Here is a 7,626-nt window from a genome sequence, read left to right on the forward strand (position 1 = left end):
TCCTTCCAGGTCGAGAAGGACCCATCCACTACCACCCTCTGGGTGCGACTCTCTAACCAGCTGGCGACCCATTGGACTGTATGGGTGTCTACGCCACAGTCCCCCAGCTTCCTAATGAGAATGGGGTGAGAGACAGTGTCAAAAGCCTTCCTGAAGACTAGGAAAACTATATCCACTGCTACCCCTGCATCCAATGATTTAGTGACCTGGTTGTAAAAGGCCACCAGGTTGGTCTGACAGGACCTGCCGCTGATGAACCCATGCTGGTTGCCCCTGAGCATGCAGTTCCCTGCTGGCCCGTCCTGGATGTGTGCCAGAATAATTTTCTCGAACAGCTTGCCCAGGATCGAGGTAAGACTGACTGGCCTGTAGTTCCCCGGGTCCTCTTTCCTCTCCTTTTTGAAGATTGGAACCACGTTGGCCCTCTTCCAGTCCTCTTCCAGGTTGGTCCAGTGAGGGGCCATAGGCAGCTCACACTTTGGATGCGCCCTGTGTGCTGCTTGCCAATGTCCACTGGCTCCAGCCCCAAGCACCACATGCAGCACATGATGGCCCCAGCCCTGTGTGCAATCTGGACGAGTCCTGGATTAAGCACGCAGGGTTGGTTCAGTACAGGTGCCACATGAAATGCACACCTGAGACTGGCTCCATGTATTGCAACACATCCACCAGCTCCAGCCTCCACACCATGTGAAGCCCATGCCAGACAGGCTCCATGCACCACATGCAGCTCTCAGGGCTTGCTGCATGTAGGGGGCCAGTCTAAGACCCGGAGGCTGCACTGTGGCAATGGAATTGTAGGATTTTTAAGCAGTCTATTTATGTGCTCCCCAGGGCTCTCTTACTTAAAGTTTGCCTTGCAGAGAGGATTAAATCCAGGTCCCTGAAGCTAAAGGGAAATGCAGAGAACCAGTAAAAAAATCCATTGGATAGCTGGCTTTCTTACATGCATGCCAACCTTTGGCTTCTTTACTATTCATTCTATCCAGGAGGAGCACACACCAACTGTAGATGCTTCCTCAGCCTGAAGAAGGGTATTTATACCTGAAAGTTTGCAAAGAAGAATTTTTCCAACTATCTGAGTTGGTCTAATAAAAGATACCAGATTTACCCAAAGAACCTTGTCTGCCTATGTCTTTAGACCAACACAGCTACAACCTATACTCCTGTAGGATAGCTAGTAAAGTAGATACGAGGAAACTGTCCTGAAGCAATATTGAAGAGGCAGGAGAGGTTGTGTCACTTCAAGAATAGAACAGAGAGGTAGTTAGCTGTGTTAGTCTGAAGTCAGGCAGGAGGCAGGGCTGGGAAGAGTGGGTTCTTAGAGACCAGCTCATTCAGAAATGCATAAGCTTTTGTAGACACCAGTCTACTTTGTTAGATGATAGAACACAGGAAAGGAGTGTCTCTCTCTCATGGAGATGGCTATACCACTCACTTTAGCATCCTTACCATGATAAACCTATGTTCATTCTTTCAGTTGTGCTCTCTCTTCAGTTTTGAGTATTTCCCCAGTTACACACTTGAGGGAGAAAAAAAATCTATTGATTGAAACACAAGTTTTCAATTTTAACTCTCCCTAAAGAGATGCTATATTTGAACAGGGACTGAACAAGGAAGTCTCAAGATTAACAGCCCTAAGAGGTATCCTATTGTGCTACAGTTCTTATCTGGCTACATGGCAGGGGCTTAAAATGACTAAAAGGTAAGCCCCCAATCTCAACAAGCAAGTCCTTGTTTCATCATTACTTTGGTGACTAGCAGGGAACTTTGCAAACTACTTCCTATCTGGCTCAATAATTTATTCTTTGAGTCACTGAATAAGGATTGTTATTTGAGTATAGGTTTTTACCTGCCAATGGTGTTTGACATAGCTGAAACTGAGGACTGTAATCAATTTAAATAACAAGGAACTTTTAATGCAAATTAACCATACAGAAACAGAAGTAGAAATCAAGGAACTGTACATACTGCCTTGTGAAGAATTCATTAATTATCACATTGATGGGTTATAGCACAGAGAAAACAGACAGCCTAATTTAGCCTCATGTACTAGAGAGAAAAAGGGATATTATAGCTTTAAGTCTGCTGACCATGATTCAGCAAAGCACTTAAGCACTTGCTTAAATCCTATTAGTCTTAATTGCCATGTGCTTAAATTTAATCTATTCCTGTAAAACTCCTTTGCTTGAAAGGAACACATTTTTATGCTAGAATAATGCCCTTGACTGTTAAACTTCTTTTAAACATTGTATTTATGTCTTTTGTTACAGGTTTATACTAGAGAAAGATACACCTAAACTTTAGGAAACACTTAATAAAAAAGCAAGCATCAAAAGTAAAAGGGACCAGCAGCATAAACAGGTGGTGGTAAGTGGGGCACTAGACTCAAGCACCAATGCAGAGGGGGTGCCAGCAGGGCTCCATGGCCAATACTGACTCTTACGGGGGATGAAAATGGGATGACATGATGCATCTCCTCCCACCACCCATCCCTGAGGAGGCTTTGCTACAGAGGGCACAGCTCTGCACCTGTGGGGAAGAGAAAAGCAAATAGGGCACCAGAAGCAGCCCCTGGGGAGCTCAGCTGCTGACTCCCCTCTTTCAGCCCAAGCCCATGGTGTTGTAATAGCAGCTGCAGCAGTAACTGCTGCCAGGGGAGCAAGGAGAGCCAGGTAGGTAGGTAAGACTCTGCTTCCCTTTCCCTCTTCCCACCACTGACTCTCCACTGGTCAGGATAATTGTCCCCCACCTCTGCCCCAGGCACCGAAAGAGCTGGCTAGACTTCTGTTTGACAGAGTCCAGCATTAAAGCTGTGACAAATTCTAGCCCTAAGGAAAGCCAAAGAATACCACAATTCATGCTAATGCTCAGCATTTAAATTGATCACCATTCAGTATAGAAGAAGGAAAAGTGAGAGATAAGGAACACAACCAATCAAAGTTTCACTTTGGTCTTTTTTTTTTTTTTACTTGCATCTCTGGAAATATATCTTGCTTGATTGTAAGATAAATACATATTATGGAGCAGGGAGATGTTGATCCTGCTGAAGTCACTGGACCTAATTGTACAAGTTGGTAAGCCCAGTTGACTTGAGGGTGATAGGCACCCTGCAGAAGGCAATCAACATCTTGAAAGACATTGCGGGGCATGAGCCCTGATAACTGCATGTGTTTAACACTTCTCCAGATATATATGTGTGGGTTGGAAAAATACAGCTGTGTTGGTAGTAACAGAAGTAAATCACTTTCTGTGGTGAGGCTGAGTAGTTCTACCTAAGTTGGTAAAACACAGGCTTTTCTCCCTTGGACCATAGATATTACTGAATATAATCCTCCTTTCAGGCTGATCCTAAAGCAAAAATAAGGGTAAATGTAGTCAATTCTTATATATAGTTGAAGTTACCACCAAGGCAGATTCAGATACTAGAAGGGATTTGAAATGCTTAAGCAATTTCATAGAGGGATCAAATTTGAGATAATATTTTCAAATATAGTTATAAGACTGGAGTATAGATATTCTCCTTTTGCCTCTTCAAGTAAAGCTACTACTCTGAGATTTGAGCTTTCAGAAATATTTTTCAATTTTCCTGTAAAGAAAAATAGCAAGTCCTTTAAGCCCTGGTAGGGATCTCAGTCTTTAGCATTCTGAATTTTCTGGTTTTGCAACAGATAATCATTTATCATTTCCATTTTTCTGTCCTTTACATTTAGTCTAGGAACAATAATATTGATTTTTCCTTCTACTCGTTTTAATTGTGTTAAGAGAATAAAAATTAAAATCAGACATTCATTTTCCTTTCTTTCCTTCCTGTGTGTATAGGTTACAAACCGCTGATGCCTGATAACTTCTCTTCAGAACTACATCACAGTGATAAGGAAGAGAAAGGAGAGGGGATCTTGTCTTTTTCTTACAAACCCCAACTATCATTTAAGTCCTGCTGATAATGAAAGAGGGAAGTTCTCGTTTCTCCTTTAGGAGACATTCACCCAGACAAGACAGTAAGAAGCTTTTCAGGTCAGTTTAGTCAGTAAAACACTTGATTGGGAATCAGGGAGCCTGGATTCCATCCCCAACTCTGCTACCGACCCATTGTGTGACCCCAGCAAGTCCCCTACCTATTTACCTCTTTACTCTTTGTCAGTCTTGCTTATTCAGACTGTACGTGGTTTTTTTGTGCAGGGTCCATTCCTTAGCATGTACTTGCATAAAGTCTAGTGCCCCAATCTCAGGTGTGACCTTCTGATTGAAATCACTATGACTACTTGCCCTGTATTACCAATGCACTGTGAGGGCACAAAATTGCCCTCTGAAATGTCTTATAGACTGACAAATTTGAATGACAAGTCTAGACTGTGAATGAGGAGTTTTGGCACAAACTGGAATTAATTGTGACCCCTATATTTGGACTGTGCATGTGGATTTCATAGTTTGCCACATACTATGTTTCTGAGTCTGAAAACTGATGATGCTACTGTGCTCCCCTATCTCTCCCCACTTCTATTGCTCTTTGTAGTCAAGAATCTTAAAAATATGAGTAGGATAGAAGCTGCTACACTGTAGTCTGCCTCTGCAGGTAAAGAGCATAAGCAATAGCTGAGAGATGTGACATGGTCCATTCATCTTCATTTCAACTCTGAAACCTGGAGAAGACGATTTAAAAGTCAGCATTAACTCTTTCACTGCTGACCATTTTAGCAGAAAGCAGTCAATTCATGTGGCAATCCTACAAAAAGAAGACTGTAAAAAAAATCAAGATTATAAAGAAATCAAAAGGAATTATGGCACTGGGAAAAATCCCAGCTCTGAGAAAATTAGTCTTGTAACAGAAAGTTTCCCTCGGTTCCCATCAAAATGGAAGGAGTACTTGTTATAATACTAACAGAGTCCCAATACAACAGCTGGGGCAACAACAGAGGTAAATAACCTCCCAAGAAAAGCTTTATTAGATTTAGGATGTTCCTATATGCTTGTGCATGAGCTGTTGTGGGACCTAATTAAAAGTCTGGACAAATGCTGACAATTTTTGAAAGGAGAACTGCAGCAGCTTAGCAAAATCTGAGTACTGACTCAGAAACAACCACACAAACTCAGAATATAGACTTACAAAATAATCCAATTATCTCATGTCTGATTAAAAATCAGTATGCTCTTGTATGGTTAAGTGAGGATTTGTTTATTAATAAAAATGGTACTTTAATGTGACAATGTTGATTGTGAAGTCCAGCACCCCAACAAGTAGTCCTCTGCAAATTAACCTGTAATTTAACTTCCCTGATTCTACCAGCCTTAATCACCAGAACAATCCCTTCTCCCAAAAGTTGATTGCTGAATTATCCATAGCTTCTTGCATGAATAAAAACTACTTCCATAAGCAAAGTTTTTAGGATGAGGCATCTACATGTCTTGAATATTTTACATACATGGCTGCATTGTCACAGAAATCTTTTCTAGGTATCTGATGTAATTTATTGCAAGTACAAAGTCTATTTGCCTGAAAAGTACTCAGAATTATTCTAAAACAGTCTTAAAAAATTGCATTACACTGTTTTTCATGGATTTTAATTAGGCAATACGAAAAGACAGTGTTTCCACAATTAATTATTATTTTCCAATTTTTATTTTATTATTGTATAATATTTGTATATGTATTTGACACCATACCTTTTCTGACATTGGAACTGAGCTGAACTATAGAGACTTGTTATCACTATGAGAAATTTCCAGTTATATTCTCTGATGGCAACAGTCAGAAATAGAATAGCTGATAAGCTTCACACAATTCTTAAAATCTGAATGGTAAAAAAAATTCAGTTTGGATCAACTATATTCAGTAGATGCAGAAAACCAATGGAGACTATGGAGCAATACTACTTTATAGCCGTAACTACTGTAAACATAAGCCTAGACTAAAGAAAGGGACATTTGTAGGCAAGTTTTACAGAAGGTCATCAAAAATACAACATTGCAGTAATGAATCCAGAGACTACTAGCCACGAAGTACTATCCTATGGAGGAAAAATAATTTAAACAAGTGTCAGAATCCTATTTCAAATTTCTTTTAAGCCAAATCCTGTATGATATGAAATGAAAGGGCAGAGTACGGCTCTTTTAATTAGGGTCATATGTATATTGCTACATAGTAATTAAAGCTTGTTATGGCAGCATCCAGAAGCCCTAATCAGAATAGCTGCTAACAAATGCAGAGGAAGACAAGTAAGAACTTGCAGGCTAAGGAGTAGTCCATAAAGGGAAAGATGGTAGCTCTTATGGATGGGTTTAAGTACATAAAAATTTTTTGAGGCAGCAGAAAAAATTGATCTCTGCTGGGACGTAGGTCTTTATGACAGCATCTAAAACTGACTGCCAGGAAAGTTTGTGTAAAATCATCCAAAGCATGTTCCTCCAGACACTTGTGCCTGGACAGACACACCTCTGGAATGACAACTGGTAACCTATAACCAGGGAGACTACTTCAACATGATTTAGTGCTGCTCCAATTATAAGTCCAGCCATGAAGCAAGCCAAATTAAGTGTATTATGATCTTTTCTAGAAGGCTGTTTGAATATAAGTAGTGCCAGTCCAAAGCCCTGTAAGCACAAAATACTTCAGAGCAGCCCCAAAACTGTTGGTGAAGGATTCAGAATCTCAAAGGAGAGCATAGGTCTATTGCTTGCACTTCCTTCTTTTAGACCAAAGTATTTCTTTCCAAGCGAATGGCTAATTTTCTTACACAGGCAGCCATGGAAAAATCTGTCGTTAATCAAAGAAGGACAATTTTATCTTCAAGAATTTTATCCATAAAATTCAAGGTCCTGAAATAGGCTTTTATTAGGTTAAAGTGTACAAAAATGCTTCATACTTTTTCAGGTCACTTGCAAAGAGATCTTTGGAGCTAGAGAAGCAGAAGAAAAGAAAATCATTGCTTTGTCATCTAGTCTAATCTGATTATAGTGGCAACAACCTTATGACAGAAAATAAAACCTCTGTGAGAGATGAGGACTTAAAGCAGGTGGAGGAGGAAAATAAATATTCTAGAGTAGAATAATCTTAAAAGAGCCCTTTCCCCAGAGCTACTACATATTACTATGGTTTTATTGTCATTGATATTACTCTCAAAATATGGCCGCTATACATTTTTAAAAAATTGTCATTAAGAACTGAATATCTGTTCCATTAGGGACTTGAATGGGAATGATAGCTGGATCTTAGAGAAAGCCTTGTAGCCACAGGCAATGAGGAATTAAATCTGACATCGCATCCTATAAGACCGCTAACTTTAAAACACCTGTTCTATGGAATTCAGGGTACTAGGATGGCTGAGGGAAATGCAGGGAGGCTGGCGTCATATCCCCTGGACTTCCCTTTACAAGCAGAGACATTCTGGCAACATGAAACAGAAAGATGTTTTCACAGAGACTTGCAGAAAAAGGCCGCAGAAGAGCCAGTGGACAATCTTATGCTTTTCCTTTTCTATGCACATTACACTGGCTATGAGTAGTCAAAGTACTAGTGGAAGAATGAGGCTATTTTTATGGTTGCTTGTGAAAACAGACCAAAATTAATGTGTGTGCATGTGAGAGAGAGAGAGAGAGAGAGAGAGAGAGAGAGAGAGAGAGAGAGAG

General features: G+C 40.4%; 1 protein-coding gene and 1 long non-coding RNA gene across 6 annotated transcripts in view; one reads left to right on the top strand and one right to left on the bottom strand.

Moving 5' to 3' along the window:
* TPK1 (thiamin pyrophosphokinase 1) overlaps positions 1 to 7,626 on the bottom strand; it is a 716,169-nt gene that overhangs the window by 249,576 nt on the left and 458,967 nt on the right. The window lies entirely within an intron of this gene.
* The window catches only part of LOC109291892, a 12,960-nt gene that overhangs the window by 3,463 nt on the left and 1,871 nt on the right, over positions 1 to 7,626 (top strand). For 2 of the 3 annotated variants that reach the window (XR_002095976.1, XR_002095975.1), the window contains exons 2-3: positions 2,274 to 2,370; positions 3,823 to 4,918. This is a non-coding gene — a long non-coding RNA (uncharacterized LOC109291892). Of the gene's footprint in view, positions 1 to 2,273; positions 2,371 to 3,822; positions 4,919 to 6,871; positions 7,503 to 7,626 lie in introns of those variants that run through there. The other variant, XR_002095977.1, reaches the window with a different exon arrangement.

The sequence above is a fragment of the Gavialis gangeticus genome, unplaced genomic scaffold (genome assembly GCF_001723915.1).
Source record: "Gavialis gangeticus isolate Ggan-Ray unplaced genomic scaffold, GavGan_comp1, whole genome shotgun sequence".
Lineage (NCBI taxonomy): Eukaryota > Metazoa > Chordata > Crocodylia > Gavialidae > Gavialis > Gavialis gangeticus.